General features: G+C 36.4%; 2 long non-coding RNA genes across 2 annotated transcripts; one reads left to right on the top strand and one right to left on the bottom strand.

The window, feature by feature from the left end:
* Positions 1-3,125: 3,125 nt before the first annotated feature.
* On the bottom strand, positions 3,126-10,168 carry LOC136061600 (uncharacterized). Its single transcript, XR_010623425.1, has 2 exons — positions 9,873-10,168; positions 3,126-3,603 (listed from the first exon to the last, which is right to left on the bottom strand). It is a non-coding gene; the product is annotated as an uncharacterized LOC136061600 (long non-coding RNA).
* On the top strand, positions 8,884-12,263 carry LOC136061599 (uncharacterized). The gene is made up of 3 exons (XR_010623424.1): positions 8,884-9,068; positions 10,964-11,030; positions 11,958-12,263. It is a non-coding gene; the product is annotated as an uncharacterized LOC136061599 (long non-coding RNA).
* The last annotated feature ends 5,589 nt before the right edge of the window (positions 12,264-17,852 follow it).

A 17,852-nucleotide genomic window follows, 5' to 3' on the forward strand; every position in this document is an offset into this window, starting at 1 on the left:
CACTAGCTACTAGTCCTATGCTACTCTCATAGTAGTTTCTCTCATCAATTTACTACCTACATCTGTCCTAAATTTTGTCTCACCTTGGTTCAAGCTTTATTCATCTCATCCAAATTTGTCACAATTGAAGGTTTTTGGTTGTGGCTGCTATCCCCACCTTAGATCTTACCCCACTCACAAGCTTGAAACAAGAACCAAAGAGTGTATGTGCTGAGGTTATTCCTTCACTTCTAAAGGATATCTCTGTCTTGATGTTCAATCTCAACACTTACACACTTCAAGGCATCTCCTTTTCAATGAGACTAAGTTTCCTTTCCCTACTCTTAGCAACTCCCTACACTCTTCATCTTCTTCAACCTTAGTGTTATTTGATTCCCTTTGATTGTCAAATCTTCTTTATCTTCACTCTTTTAATCAACCATCTCTATTGGATCCTTACACATCTTCAACCACTTCATCAATTCCTCTCAATTCCTCTATTGCTCAATATGCACCTCTACAGCCAGATTCTGCACCATTACCTTCTCCCTCCACACCTACCAATCCTTCTCAACCTCACCCTATACCTCCATCCATGGCCACTAAAACTTTGCTAGAAGCTTCCTTTCTTATCCCAATTCCATCTTTAGTTCCTGCCCCTGCTGCTCCTAATTTGCATCCTTTGCAAACTAGGTCCAAAAATGGCATAACTAAGCCTAACACCAAACCATGCTATAAGACAATCCTAGATTACACCTACACAGAACCTCCTACATACAAAATAGCCTCTAAATATCCTAAATGGTGCAAAGCCATGGATGCTGAATATCAAGCCTTACAAAAGCAGCACACTTGGACTTTGTTCCAGCTCCTCCTCATGCCAATTTGGTTAGATGTAAGTGGGTTTTCAAGCTTAAGCTAAATAGTGATGGCACCATTGCTTGTTACAAAGCAAGACTTGTGGCTAAAAGGTTCCATCAGCGAGCAGGTATTGACTATTCTGAGACCTTCAGTCCAGTCATCAAGCCAACTACTGTCAGACTTGTCCTTGCTATTGCAGTCAGTTGTAATTGGCCTTTGAGATAGTTGAATGTGTCTAATAATTTCTTACATGGCACCTCAAGGTGGAGGTCTATATGTAGCAACCTCTAGGGTATATAGATGCTACTCATCCTTCCTATGTGTGTAAACTACATAAATCACTCTATGGACTCAAACAGGCACCGAAGGCACGGTTTGAGAGGTTTACCTTTCATCTCCTTTATCTTGGGTTCATTGGCTCTATGGCTAATAGTTCTCTATTCATTTTCCATTCCACTAGCACCATCTTCTACCTTCTGCTCTATGTAGATGATATTATCATCACTAGGAACAACTCCAAGCATATCTCACATCTCATTGCTACCTTGAGTGCAATTTTTTATCTTAAAGATCTTGGTTCTCTACATTATTTTTTGGGCATCCAGATCACTAGAACTCAGTTTGGCCTCTCTCTCATGCAGTCCAAGTTTGCCTCTGATGTCCTTTACAAGTTCCACATGGAGAACTATAAGCCTACGAAGACTCCATGTTATCCATCCACTAGATTGCTCCCTCATGATGGTGTCTCTCTAGCTGATCCAACTGAGTATAGGAGTATGGTTAGGGCACTTTAATATTTGACCTTCACTAGACCTGATCTTGCCTTTAGTGTGCATCAACTGTGCCAATTCATGAGCAAGCCTACTTCCACTCATTTGGAGGCTGCCAAATGGGTTCTTAGATATATTCGTGGTACTTTACATCATGGCATCTCTTCTAACCCTTTGACTCATTACATTTTCATATGCAAACTAGGCTAGTGATCCCACAGACCGTCACTCCACCACTAGTCTTCTTGTATTCCTTGGTCCATGCCCCATTTCCTAGTCTACAAAGAAGCAAGTCATTGTGTCTCCCTCTTCTACTGAGGCTAAATATCGCGCCTTGGCCACCATTGTTACAGACCTCTCTTGGTTTCGCATCTTGTTTAAAGAATTGCGAATCTTTCTCTCTCATGTCCCTGTCATTTGGGGTGACAATGTCTCTGCTATTGCCTTGTCTATCAATCCAATTTTTCATTCTCACACAAAACATATTAAGATCGATTATCTCTATGTGTGTGAGAAGGTTTTGCACATAGATTTGTGTATTCGTTTTAGCTTGTGGTGGAATTGGTGTTGATCCATCAAGGTAGCCATAAAGGTGTTGCACTTTCAAGTAGGGAACAAGTTGAGCCTTCCATAGAGGATAGTTGTCTTTGTAGGTTTGATTGAGGGTGAATGTTGTTAAGATTAGCGAGAAAGATGTTTATGGAAGATGAAGAATTGGTGATGCTGATGTTATTGGAGGTAAAAGGAAGAAGTAGCCATATATCAAACAAACAAATAAGAAGAACGAAAGAAAAGAAGAAGAAGGCGTACGTCAATTATTGGCTTGATACCATGTAAAGATAATAACAAATGTAATATAATGTGCTGCCTTACCAAAAATGATGGTTAAGGCTACTGTATATATAACTCAACGTTGATTAATTTACGGCTATTGGATAACAACCGTACAGATAATAAAATTAAATTTAAACAATAATATCAGTAGAGATAATTTCAACTAGGATTTATAATCAGATTTCTGTATGCCATCTCTTCCATTTGGATGTGATTATGATCCCTTATTAGTCTTTGAATTTGAGTGTGCTGACTTAACATTATCTGTAACAGTTATAAACCTACGCTGCCTGACTTGTCTAAGTCCAGCTATAAATGTATAAAGGAATTAAGCTGGTAATGGAATTGAAAAATATTAAATAGTTCAAATAAATCATGCATTCAAATCCAAAGTGATGGCTAAGTCCTATCCTTTCTCTTTGGTTTTGTTTTTGGTTGTTCTCCTTTTTGTGGTAATAGAATGGCTTATTAAGCCAAAAAAGAGATAATAGGCCATATCCATGACCGAAGCACAACAAAATATTATGTAACCATGCTTTGTGATAATTCAAACTGTTCATATCAGCATCTATGAGGTAGAATGTTTTAAGTTGTGTTTCATCCACCACAATTTACATTTGAGAGTTTCAAAGTTTGTGGCAAAACAACTATGTAGAAAAGGTCAAAATATAAAGATTGATGTAAAGATGAAAATGCTATGAAAATGAGCTACTTAAATAGCTTGTATTACAAAACAACATACACCCTTAGCCACATTTTACATCAAAATTTTCTCACACTAACTTCAAAAAGAATACCACATTTGAAAGATTTAAAAATTATAGCAGAAGACAAAAAAAGATGATGCATACTGCCATCTTACCATGTTAGTGGGGTACCTAAGCTACTGTACACAAATAATTAATATGGATATATAGGCCACAAGCTGAATAAAGAAAAAAAAAATACATCAAAAGTGGTAAGTGGGCTGAAAAGAAACTGGCTCCACTATGCACTATCTTCCTTGGACAAGGCCACTAAATACTTGGCTGTTCCCAGCAAGAGTTGCTTCCCACTACACAAAGGACAAGAGAATCTGAGACAAAGATATCACAACTTGCTTCATGTCAGGACGAAAAATAGGATCCTCATCCACACGTTGCTTTGCCAACATGGCCAACTATGCAAAGAGAAGCACAATCAGGAACAAAATAATGATGAGGTAAATCACTATATAGTGCAACTTCCTAGGCAATTGTAAAAAATCAATGAAAGGGCTTATTTCCTAATTGGTGGATCTCAATATTTTGTTGTCTTTGTAGATGATTATTCTTGCTATAGCTGGATTTTTCATATGAAACATCATTATGATTATTGCAAATATATTGTAATTTTGTAAAAATGGTTGAAACTCAATTTTTCGAACGCATCAAAATTTTTCTATCTGATAATACTCTTGAATACACTCAGTATACTTTTCAAGCTATTTTGCATTCCTATGACACTATTCATCAACTAACTTGTCCAGGTACCTCTCAGCAAAATGGTAGAGTTAAATGAAAACTTTGTCATATTCTTGACACTGTTCGTGATCTCCTACTCTTTGCCAAAGTTTCTACTCATTTTTGGGACGAAACTGCTCTTCATTCTATTCATACTATTAATCGCATTCCTAGTCCTATCATCCAAAATCAAACTCCATATGAACACCTTTTTGGGTCACCTCCAGACTATCACCACCTTCGCTCCTTCAGTTCTGCCTGTTTCGTTCTTCTTTAACCATATGAGCATAACGAACTTAAGTCTCGGTCTAGACTTTGTTGTTTTCTTGGCTATGGCAAAACTCAAAAGGGGTATCGATTATGATCTTGTCTCTCATCGTCTTCGTATCTCTCGCAATGTTATCTTTTGGAAACATCGCTCCTTTTTCAAGCTCTCTTACTTCTGTGCCTCCCTATCTATCTCCTCTATCTTAGATCTTGTTTCAAATGAGCCACATATTCCTCCTATATTTGCTCTTGATCTTCTAATAGACTTCTCTGTCCAACCATCGGATATTTTTGATGCCTCTCTTGGATCACCCTTTAATGAATAGGTGGAAGATGAACAGGTTGAAGACGAGCTACCCATCCCTGAGCTTGGGTCTCCTGCTCTTGCTCCGCCTGAGGATCTTGCACAAGACATTCCATCTCGTCACTTAACTCGGGTAAGATCCATTCTTGCACATTTACTTGACTATCATTGTTACACTGCCCTTGCTATACTGCACAAGCCTCACACCTATCGTGAGGTCTCCACTAACTCTTTATGGTAGATTGCAATGAAAGAAGAACTTGATGCATTATCTAAAAACCGTACTTAGGATTTGGTGACTCTCCCCTCTGGAAAATCTGTGGTTGGTTGTAAGTGGATCTACAAGATCAAGACTCACTCTGATGGGTCCATTGAGCGCTATAAACCTCGTCTTATTGCAAAATATTTTACACAGAAGTATGGGATTGATTATGAAGAGACCTTTGCTTCGGTTGCTCGAATCTCATCTATTCATGCCCTTTTAGCTGTTGTCGCTGCTAGTAAGTGGAACCTTTTTCAAATGAATGTCAAAAATGTCTTCCTTAATGGGAATTTAAGTGAAGAAGTTTATATGCAACCTCCTTCTAGTCTCTCTATTGAACCAAACAAGGTTTGTCACCTTCGACGTGCTCTTTATGGCCTTAAACAAGTTCCACAAGCTTGATTTGCCAAGTTCAGTTCTACCATCTCTCATTTGGGTTACATTGCCAGTCATTATGATTCTGTCTTATTTCTTTGTCGCATCAACAAAGGCACTATTTTGCATCTCCTATATGTGGATGATATGATCATAACTATTAATGACCTCAGTGGCATTCAAGAACTCAAGAATTTTTTTTGTCAGCAATTTGAGATGAAAGATCTTTGACATCTCAGTTACTTCTTGGGTCTTGAAATCACTCATTCTATAGATGAACTTTATATTACTCAAGCTAAGTATGCTACTGAACTTTTGTCTCAAGCTAGACTCACTGATAGCAAGACTGTTGGCACTCCAGTTGAACTTAATGCAAATCTGACTCCCTCTGGGGGGGAACCATTGTCTAATCCTTCTCTTTATGGACAATTGGTTGGTAGCCTAGTTTATCTCACTGTCACTCATTTAGACATTTCCTATGTTGTTCACCAGGTTAGCTAGTATCTGTCTACTCCACGATTAACTCACTATGTTGTTGTCCTATGCATTCTTCGATACCTGAAGGGCACTATCTTTCATGGCCCTTTCTACTCTGCTTAATCTCCTCTTGTTCTTCATGCATTCTCTAATGCTGATTGGGTAGGAGATCCCACTAATCGAAGTTCAACCACTGGTTATTACTTTCTTCTTGGTTTTTCTCTGATTTCTTGGCGAAGCAAGAAACGAACCGTTATGGGCAGCTCCAGTATTGAAGCAGAATATCGTGTCCATGCTGATACTACATCTGAGCTCCTTTGGCTTTGATGGCTTGTTAAGGATTTAGGTGTGTCTACATCTTCTACTACTTCTCTTTATTGTGACAACCAGAGTGTGATTCATATTGCTCAAAATAATTTCTTTCATGAACAAACTAAACATATCGAGATCAACTGTCATTTTATCTGTTATCATCTTGTCCATAGTACTCTCAAGCAGTTCTCGATCTCCTCTAAAGATCAACTTGCAAATATCTTCACCAAGTCACATCCTAAGCAACGCCTTCATGCTTTGGTTGACAACCTTAAGTTGGTCTCACACCCACCTTGAGTTTGAAAAGGGCTGTTAACATGTAATAGGTTGTGGGCCTTAGGCCCACCTTGTTTACTTGTATAGCACACATACTTGTACTACACACTCTGCATTCTATATAAAGGCACTCATGTATGTTTTATTACTTGAGAAATACAATACATTCATTTAGTATTTCTAACACCTCCAAAGTTTTTTTTTTTTTTCCTCATTACTTCAATTAAATAATTATAATGGATATATGTGTGCAATTTATAATTGTTGCTTTTTATGATGAACTCATCTATATATATCTAAAAGCTGAAGCATAGCATTTAATGGTGCTACACTCCCGTTGAACTACATCAACAGCCATGTCATTACCATTCTTTTTCCTAAATTTCTCCTATAATTTTTAAATACTTTTCCTAAATTCTAAAACAGTATATTTGATGATTGACTTCAGACCTTTAAAACTTGAACGCAACACTAGGTGAGAGCTGTTGAAGAGGGGATAGATTTCATAGAATCAGACATCCTCAACAGTAAAGATGGAGTGCTGATATGCTCCCACAATGTAACACTGGATCTCAATAATAGAACAAATATTGCAAACTTCAATCAGTTTGCTGATCAAAAAAGAACTCATGAGGTCCAATGTGTGAATATAACTAGGTGTATGTCTCTCAATTTCTAGCTTAATAGCATTGCACATTTGTTTTATTAAGTCCTTTTTTATATGAAAACTGGGGTATAAATCTATTCCTTTTATAAAGTTTTCTCTTTCTTCTTTTCCCCTTTCAGTTTTAAGTTACTATGGTGAGAATTACCAAAAGAGTCGTTTTTACTTTGCCAGACTATATTTTAGCAAGGTGGTTAGAAATTTATGATTAGTATGTCTTGATTATCTTCAATTCAATTTAATGTTACATCAAGGCATTTGTTATCTGCAGGCTAGGGAAAATGACATTCTGAGTGTGGATGCACGTCCCTCAGATGCCATAAATGTGGCAAATAGATGCAAGGTGTATATTTTCCACAAATTAGCATTGCATTTAGTACAAGTCAATTTTGTACAATAATGAAATTCATACTTTCCAATTCATGACAATTGAAGTTACCTTAATGTGAATGGAGTTTCCAATTGGTGGTTTTTTTAAATTTTAATAGGCGGTTGCTCGAGCAAGTACATGCTTGCATTTGTGCATTCATTGTGTATATACATATATATATATATATATGTGTGTGTGTGTGTGTGTGTGTGTGTGTGTGTCATGTAAAAAATTTTTTTTCAATATGAAATCTGGCAGGGACTGCTATGGGCACAAGGAGTTTTGGAGTCGCCACCTAGTTTTTGTAATGGTCTAGAAACCATATATATAGCGTCCTCCTATGGAAGGACCATTGATCTTACTACTAGAGATATGGGTTCGGAGTTTAGGTACGCTCTTGGGAAGATGTTAAACACTTAAGATTGCCTAACCCTAAGGTTGGCCTCCCATCATTATGTCTTACGTCTTAACCTTATTAAAAACATTTTCAATACTTGTATTCTAAACTCACACACACACTAGCATGCATCTAAACATACAATCATGGCATCATTCACCCTAAAACAACATATCATATTTATCCCTAAAGCAATAAAAAGCCAAACCCATACCCAAACAAAAACCTAGCATACATCTAACATGTGAAATCCTATCATACATATCAAACAAAATGGCCACCCAAACATGGCAATCATAAGATCATGTAAACCTTTATGTTCAACATCGTACAAACATGTTCATCACAAAAGATGCATGTTTGTGTCAAAGCATGACTTACCTTTACTTGCCTTATAGCAACTCAACATCTATGGCATTATGAATGGGCATCTGAATGGCATCAAAGCAAGAAACAAGCATAAAACCCTAATCTAGGCATGTTAAAGACAAACAAGCATGTGAACAAAGCAAACAAAAACTTATGGAGCGTAAAACATATGAAAAGAAGCTAGCAAGAACAAACATGTGAAGACAAAAGCAACAAAGAAATGAAAATTAGGGTTTCTAGGCAATGGCTCACGCACGCAAGAACAAGCCTGCGTACGCATAATCAAGCTTGCGTGTGCAGGCAAGATTATGCGTACGCATGCCCTTACCCAGAAAACCTAATAACATAAAAACAGAGCATCACTTTAAAACGAGAAATCTAAAAACTACATGCATAAAACATGAAGAGTATTATAAAACTAACCTAAACAAACATATATAAACATAAGTGACGCAAAGAACAAGATTAAAACACAGAAAGAAAGGCAAAAAAGAGAAAGAAATAAAAAGAAAGGGTTGGACTCAATACCTCAAATGAGAAACTTTACAAGCTTGATTTTGACCATTCTTGTAACACACCAACCTAATTGCATAATTAATTTTATGGGTTATATGCTTGTTATTATCTTAATTACTTTAAGTGCATAAAGCTTTGATATTGTGATATTATAAAACATATATGCTCTTTTAATGTTATGGATAGAAATGAGTTTTATTAACGTAAGGATATATATATATATATATATGCTAAGTTATATTATTCTTTGGGCCTTTCTAGAAATATAAGTTATAAGGGGTGAAAAGTATAAGGCCAAAAGTTGAAAAAGTGGGTTGGATATTTTCTTCCCTAGCATTACATGTACCCCCCACCCCAAAGTCCACTCTTCTTATCTTTCTTTTTCTGCTTCTGAAGGCCAGCATCTCCTTTTCTTCTTTCTCTATTCCTCTTTCTTTGTTCTTGTTTCTTTCTTCTTCCCTTCTTACACGGCAGCACCATCTCACCAATAGTTCTCTCTCTCTCACCGAAAATTATAGAATCAAACTCTTACTAAAGTTTAGCTTCAGTTGTGTGTAAGTATATATGTTTATTTTCTATTATGGGTATGTTAATGGTGTAATGATTTGCTTGAGTTTCAGTTCTTTATCCTCTGTTCTTATTTTAGAAGCTAAACTTGTGATTCTGTTTTAGTAATTTGAAAGTTTGATGATATTGTGATCACTTGGATGCTTATTAAGGTATTCTAATATGTATAGTATAGGTATAAAAATATCCAAATGAAATGGAGGCCAATTGCTATTAATTGATGATTTTGTAAGAAAATCTGTTAAAGCTGTCACTGTGACAGATTTGGGGTTTACAACAAGAAAAATATATATTAAATCATATTTTGTGAATTAGGATGTTAGGAGTAGTAAAGACATACATGGTTGTTATGGAAGTGGTCTCACAACATTTGGATGAGTATAAAAATAAAGGTTTAATTTAGGGCTGTAATAAGTTCGGTTTGGTCGGTTTTTTTTTATCCGGCCAACCGAAACCGAAATTTCGATTTTTAAAAGTCTTAACTGAAATCGACCGAAATAGTTGAAAAACCATCGGTTTCGATTTGTTTCGGCTTCAGTCGATTTTTCGATCAATCTCTGTTCCTTATCATTTATTTTCTAAGAAAGTAAACAAAGAAAAATAAATAAACAAACCCAGAAAGAGAGGGGAAATTGAAAAAATAAACAGCCAAGCACATGGGTTTTTTCAAAAACCTAACTTTATTTGCACATAAAAATTGAAAAAATAGCATTGATTCAATATTAAACAAACCCAGAATATAAAAAAGAGAGAGGAAACTATGGAGAAATTAAAGAGAGAAAGAGGGTCACCGTGACTCCGTGAAAATGAAAAGATTAGCTAGCGTAGGGAGCTCGGCGTGTGGAGGCTGGTGTAGGAAGGCTGACGAGTGGAGGTGGCATGTGGAGGCATGGAACGGTAAGAGAAGAGGAGGGGCTGAGGGCTGAACTCTTTAAAAGACAGAAAAAAAAATGAGAGAAAAAGTTAGGGAAGGGGGGCGGCTGAATTGAAGAAAAGAAAAGGGAAGAATAAAAGAGAGGATGGGTATTTCTGTATTTATAACATGCTCTAGGGTTTTAAAAAATTAAATAGCAAAAACACACACCCCCATGCGAAGGTTCGAACTTGGGATCAGCTAACCAAACCACAAAGTAGCATACCACTAAGCCACTGATCAGTGATGTAATAGATTCACATATATATATATATATATATATTTGGTTGGTTCAGTTCAGTTTCGGGTGAAAAAATCCAGCACCGAAACCGAAACCGAAAATTTCAGTTTTTAAAAAATGAAACTGAAACCGAACCAAACCAAAACCGAACCAAAAATTTGGCAATGATTCTGTCGGTTTGTTCGGTTTGTCGATTTTTTGCACACCCTTAGTTTAATTTCTAAGTTGCATGAATTTCTACCAGGATAAATTTGAACATGTTGTCTTGTATGATTTTTAATACATTATGGTTTTATGTTTTGACTCTAAAACGTTTATGGTATATAATAGACATACAGGGGAGTAGTTTTGTAAAATTTCATGACATTTGGATGTGTGTGGACAACACATTTGTATTTTACAAATGGGGCATACGCTTATGGAATGAGCAGTGAACAACATATGCTACACCTGACTTAGTGGATTTAATTCTCAAGTTAGGGTGAATGTTTTGAGCTATAATTAAAATGCTCATCCTTTGGTATGTTTGAATCATATATAAATTTTATGCCCTGGTTTCTCTATGGTTTTGGTGCATAATATGTTTGATGATGGTATCATGTGCCTTGGGGAATCTTGTGTGATGGGTAGTAAGGATTTTCTTAAGTTTGAGAGTTAGGTTGTGATTGAGATATAAGTTTATATATTAGGAAGAGTTGGTCAGTAATAAGTTTTGATTTTTCATTTAGGTGGCGAGAACAAGAACACGGACACTTGAGCTCCTCTTGTACAATCTCTCGTGTCTTCTGTTTTCAGGTAAGGGATTTGTGACATGTGCTTTTGATAAGTATAAAGATTGTTTAGAAAAGTATCATGCATTAAAGCTTTTAACTAGAGATATTACATATAAGCATGATTTAAGTAAAATATGTGTTTGTGAGTTGTTCAATCTTACATACGTAATAATTTTAGCAAATTGATACTATTATTTATATCACGAACACAATATTTAAGAATGAAGTGGATATGCTACTGTGGTGAAACATTTATGTAAAAGCAAAAGTTATCAGAAAAATATAGTTTTCAATTATTCCATTGTTATGATCTGAACTTAGCCAGTAAGGGTTATAGTACTGGTATTTCCATGGAGATTCTGTTTGGCCATTATAAATGGGACTGGCTCTGATGTACCCACCTTTTTTGGTAGTAGCCAACTTATGGAGGATGTCAACCTACCCCTATGGTTGAAAATATGTATTATGATATGATTCCAGAATTACCTAGCATTGTGGGGAATGCTGAATTCCTGGCACTCTGTGCTGGAAGCCTCCTAAAGTTGTGACAGACTTACAATTGGATTAACTAATATATATTATAAATGAGCTATTAAGCTATTTGGAAATTATAAGAAAGGTGTGATGATAAGAAAGGTATGTTGAATGTGTTATAAGTCTGAAGAGAAGTTTATGATAAAGTATTTTATAGCCTTTTTAAAGATAAGGTTACGGAATTATGTTTATGCTCCTTATTATGTCTTTTTGTTATTATATGAAAGGTAAATGAAGTATTTTCATCTAAAAGCTCGTAAGTTATTTTAAGAACAATATAAGCAGTATGAAGGCTATTTTATTGAAGCTGGCATATCCATAAAATATTTGATTTACATGCATTCTTATTAAAGGCCCATGGAGCTTAAAACCTTAATAAGCTTCGTAGCTCACCCTATTATATTTCAATGCACAGGTTCTTCCTAGAAGCAGCGAGAGTATTAGAGGTGGCAAGGATTTTGTAAATCTCGTTTGTTAGAATGTATAGTTTTTGTTGTATAGTAGTTTATCTCTTTTGCTGTATGGGGGGAATCAAGATGTACTTGATTCTTGAGCATAGATGTAATTTAGTATCTTAGTTTGTTTTGAACCCCAGTTGTATGTCTTTGGGGTTAGGTTTGTAATAAGAGTTTTGCTAAACGTTTAGCTATGTAATATTTACACATATACCTTAGGTTTCAGTTAAGTGGCAATCTTGTAAAGTTCAAATAAAATGAATTTTCAAGGTTTTTAGCATTTTGTATATTGTGGCTTTTATGCAAGAAATAAGCAGGATTACAAGAAAAAAATCTTGATAAGCACTTTCAGTTTAGGTTGGTTCGTGTTAGTATCAAGGTAAACTTGATATTAACATGTCGGCTATGCTCTAAACTCTGAAGTACAGGTTTTGGTCGTGACAATTCCCCTCAGTCAAATCTATCACAAGCCATTATTGCAAAACATTTGCCTTTTTTATGCTTCTAAAACCCTAGCTGCATACACAGGAATGTGCCTACATATGCATGCTTTGGCCCACGAACGCAGGCTGCTGCCCACATACATTGGCTGAGAGCCACTTTGGTGACTTTATTTCCTAAAAATAGATTTTTACTTATTTAAAAGGTTATATTTTCCATTTTAACACTCCTCAAGTCAATTTGATTTCTGATTGGGCTTTGAACTAACGGTAGGCCTTCCAGTTTGAGCATCATTGGGGAATAAGGGCCCGAGTCGTGAAGGATACAAAATACAATGTCTACAGATGCCCCTCTTTTGATTCGTGAGCTTCACTAATGGAATCAAAAGAATTAGAGACAAAACATTTCGTTTCGATGTACGGCTCGGGCCCAACCCACACACACGACACGCATCATGCATACATGGGGCGGGGTACAACTCTCGAGAGCTACATGGGATTTGTATGTCCGAAGTCCCACCTTTGTTACTCAAGAAACGAGCAATGACAAGTTCACTATCCCAGAACCTATTTTGCCACTTACAAGCAAACAGCGAGTGACTCAATATCCTAGAGTTACTTAAAAAGAAAAAGAAAAACAAACAAGAATAATGCTCTTTGAGCTAGCCCAATAAACAACAAAAGGATATAGTCTTCGTGGTGTTCTTCCGGGGCTCTTGCCTCAAATTTCTCTAGGTGACTTGCTCTTTTTGTCTTCTTAACTTCTTTCTTTACCTTTTCTGGTGAGGCTCTCATCTCGGATTAACCTTGGTCTTTTTCTCTCTCTATCTCTACCTTTTTCTACAGTGCCTACATATTCAATTCTCGGAGGATATATGCATGAGTAGTCTTGATTGTTGGATCCACTAGGATGGTGAAAACTCATTGAGGAGTAGGTGTACATGGGGAGGAATCTTCTGCCTCTTTTATTTGGGGATGAGAAACTCACTGAGGAGTAGTAGGAATGGACTCGCTGAGGAGTAGTGTAGATGTGTGATCCACTAGGGAAGAATCTTCTGCTTCTTTCATGGTATGCTGAGGACTTAGAGGAAGAATCTTTTGCTTCCTTACTAGGATATTTTCGGTGTACTTAATCCACCAAGGATAATTTGGGGAAGAATCTTATGCTTCATCGCTAGGGATTGCTTGGGTCCATTGGGGAAGAATCTTCTACCTCCTCCATAAGGATGATATTCTAGATATGCTTGAACCTTTGAGGAAGAGTCTTCTGCCTCCTTACTGGGGATAGTGTTCTTGATTGTGTTCTTGATATGCTTGGTCCATTAGGGAAAAATCTTCTACTTCCTTACTTAGGATAGTGTTCTTGATTCTGTGTGGTCCACTAAGGAAGAATCTTCTACCTCCTTACTGGGGGATGATGCTTGATGTGCTTGGTCCATTAGGAAAGAATCTTCTACTTCCTTACTAGGGATAGTGTTCTTGATTCTGTGTGATCTGCTGGGAATGGTTTTGAGATTTACATGCTTCATTGGGGGAAGAGTCTTCTGCTTCTTTACTACTCACTAGGAAGTCCTTTGATGATTTTGTGCCTAAATGGAGCAATCTTGGGATGTTTTCCCCTTGAAAGAAGGAAAGAAAAAAAAAATTTACTGTTCATGACTAACTACACGTAGTTTAGTGGTAAGGCCTAAACTACACGCAGTTTAGCCATCAGGTGTGTTCCCGCCTTTTCATTTTTATCTCCAATGGTTACCAACTATTTCTTTTTATTCTTCATTCTCTTCATCTTCCTCATCTCTTCACATTCTCCGTAACTCCTCTTTTCTTCTCTCTACAAAAACCTCGTTCTCTTCTCTTTCCCTCACACTTTCTGACTCTCTCATTCTCTCAAACTCTCTCATTCTCTCATTTTCTCTCTAAACTCTCTTCATCTCCTCCAATGGCACCCAAGGCCAAGAAGACCTCCTACGTCATTTTCTCTAATGCATTCCATCTCACCCACTAGAGTGGGGCAATGAGATTGATGGGGCCTCCACCATTGACATATCAGCCAGAGAATCACATTCCCATGGCTGAATCTGTATGTTTTTCCAACTTTTTTCTCATTTTCAAGTTCCTCTCTGATCTTCCATTTTGATGTGTTTTTAGCCATGTAAATGCTTGGGTTTTGCTATAGGATGGGTTTAGATGAAAACCTGATACATTAAGAACAGTAGGAACATGTTTAGGATTGATTTTGGATGATGTATGCTTGAAAATGTTGAAGAACTGCTTCTATCTGTGCTTCTATGTGCGTGGGCTCAAGCCTACATACGCAGCTTGTATTCATGCATATGTAGCTCTATTCTTGCGTACACAAGTCTGTTCTTAAGGTTTTGCGTACATAGGGATGGGCCTACATACCCAAGGTCTTGTCTATGTACATGGGTTTTGACCCTCGTATGTGAGACACTTAGCAAAGGCCCTACCCTACCTATTTTCACTTCTTTTTCAACTGTTTCACTTCTATATGCAATCCTAACACACCTTCTTGTCATTTTTGTATCTGAACATCACTACATCCTTCTTTTTATCTTTATTCTTGCATTGAAAACATCATTCATCATCGTTTTTGCTTAAATCTAGAATCTGACATTATCTTCTTCTTTTGTAGTCCTCATCCCCTTATGCTAGCAGGGGAAGCACCAATAAGGTGGTAGAGTGGTACAACCTTCTCGTCCCTGAAACCAAGGCCTACATCCGATAAGCGGTCTTTGAGCCTATCATCAGCCTTCTTCCGGAAAGATTCGCAAGTGCTACCTTGGTACAGTGCCTCATTGAGAGGTGGTGGAATACTACTCGCACCTTTCATATTGCTGAGCGAGAGATGATCGTGACTCCCTACGACTTCTACTGCATGACCAACCTTTCATATTGTTGAGCATTGAGCTGGGTGTCAACATGGTAGGGAGGAAGTACTCTACCGTGACCATCCACTACTTTGACTTGGTGTCAGATTACATGCTTCTCCTACAGAGAACTACGGAGGAGCTTGTTTGCATGGCTAGGGCCTTCCTTCTACATTTGTTGGGAGCTTACCTCTTCTCCAACATAGGGCAAACAGTGTCCTTAAGGTGATTGACCCTCTTTCAGGACTTTGGAGATGCACGAAGGGCCAACTAGGCCCGGTTGGGTTTTTGCCTTGCGAGATTTTCTCCATTTGTTAACAAATCACCGTGTCAAATTTATGTTCCACTACACTTAGTATTTTAGTGATTTATTGGTGCCTTCACATTTTCCATGCAAATTGAATCTAATTAATCAACTTAGGTAATTGAATAATTAACCGAGGTCAAGCTATCTTAACCCAACAAAAGTTATACAAAAGCAAAACTATATATGCTTAAGCTCTTTTAGGTTGCAGCTCAATAATTTCTCTTTTCTTTAACATATAAGAGCAGGATATTTAAGAAGAAAAGAATGAAATAAGTTGTACCCTTTATATAACTGGCAGAGATCCTCTTTTAGCTATTTCAATTTGGATTTGCCTAAACACCTCCCACCTCTAACTATGATAACTTGAAGTTCAATGCCATACTCTTATTTTTGTATATATCAGTTTGGTGATTGGAATTTCTTTTTCCCCTTTTTTTTGTTGGGTGTATCCCTTCTAAGGTCATGAGTTTCAAAATGTCTAGGTTCAGGACAACTACCTTAGTTTTTTATAGTTGTCCATTTTAAAAAGACCTCATAATTAAGATCCTAATTCAAGAGGTTATGGCTAATTCGAGGTAGCCTGACCTCCAAGAGAATTGAAAGAATAAAATAGGGAAATTAAAGAAAATAACTGATAGAAGAATAAAGAGAGAAATGCATACTATAATTTTTCATAGCTTGAGAAGAATTACAGCACACACATCACTTTTATGTTTTTCATATTCTTCCTGATTTTAATTCACTTAGGCTCCAGGTAAGTTCATTTTTTAAACACATACCATGTGTTCTTGCTTTTTCATTTATTTATTTAAATTATTTTGATCATTATGATATTTGAAGGTGAACATCTTTGTAGTTTTTGTAGTTACAAATTTCTTTTCCCTCTGCATCTCTGCATGAAGTTTGTGAGTTTTTTTCCTATGTAATTAACATATATGAACGTAGCTAGCTATGCACCTATTTCTTTGTTGATATGATTGAATTCCTGTTTCAAGTGATTCAATCAATTTTGTATTTTTTTTTTTAAAAAAAAATTTAAGTAAAGATGCGGGTTTTATCTTTTTCACTGTGTAGTATAGTCCATATACCTAGGTTTAGGAACATATCGTGTGTATAATTGAAATTTTGCAAACATGTTTGGGCAAAAGTGGGATCTTTTCAATTTCCCACCACGTCTCATAGTCAATGTATGTGGATTGTTTAGGATGTCACTCAATTGTCCCATGGACCTTTCTACTTCTACAATCTTCTCTCCTAATTAGGTGGATGTAAAAGTTTCCCACTTTCAAGAATGTACTTCTTCGGGTTTGGAATCTGTTGCTAGGAAAAAAAAAAAAAAAAAAAAACACACACACACACACACACACACAACAAATCAACAAGCCCCTCGATGCAAATAATTTGATTTATGCAATTCCTTGGTACAAAACTGTTAATAACTTGCACTTGTGGAATATGTCTTTTATTGATTTATGCAATTCCTTGGCACAAATTTAAATTCACAACTGATGTCTATTACTTATAATTCAATGTAAGGATTAGAATAATAGTATTGTTTCTTTTGATTGCTGGTTTTTTTTTTTTTTCCTTTTATTACTTCCTCTTTTATGTTGTGGGTCATATATGGGTCTGTTCATTTTTTAGTATTTGGCTTGGGATAGACAATACTTGAAGTAATTGCTACTTTTTATATGTTACACATCATTACGTAATATTTATATTCCCACGCATCACATGAGTCTGCGGCTAGTTACTAATAAAGTTCTAAAACAATTATGCTATAATACATATACAACATTCTCCAAAACCATTTTACATAAAGGATAAAGTTTAGTTACAAACTTAGTTGTTGCCAATGGCTACAACTCCACTCAATATATTTTTATTGAATGTGAATTCTGAAAATTCCACTCAAAGGCAATGATGCTTTGGCCTTCTATGTGAAGTCTCCAACCACCATCTTCACTCTCTACATATAAACTTATAGCATAAATGCTACACATGAAGTTTGAACTGAAAAAATTTAAAACAAAAGACAGAAGTAACATATTCGGCAAAAACTCTAATCCTATTAGTGAAATTGACATGTAGAACTTCTGAGAATAAGTACCTGATGGTTGTATATGTAACGAAGTATTTCTTTTTGATACTCAGCGGGGAAAACCATATTAATATGTCCTGTAATGTACAAGCAAAATACCTTCATTTTTTTGGATCAAT

Source organism: Quercus suber, unplaced genomic scaffold (assembly GCF_002906115.3).
Source record: "Quercus suber isolate HL8 unplaced genomic scaffold, Cork oak 2.0 scaffold_332, whole genome shotgun sequence".
NCBI classification, from domain to species: Eukaryota; Viridiplantae; Streptophyta; class Magnoliopsida; order Fagales; family Fagaceae; genus Quercus; species Quercus suber.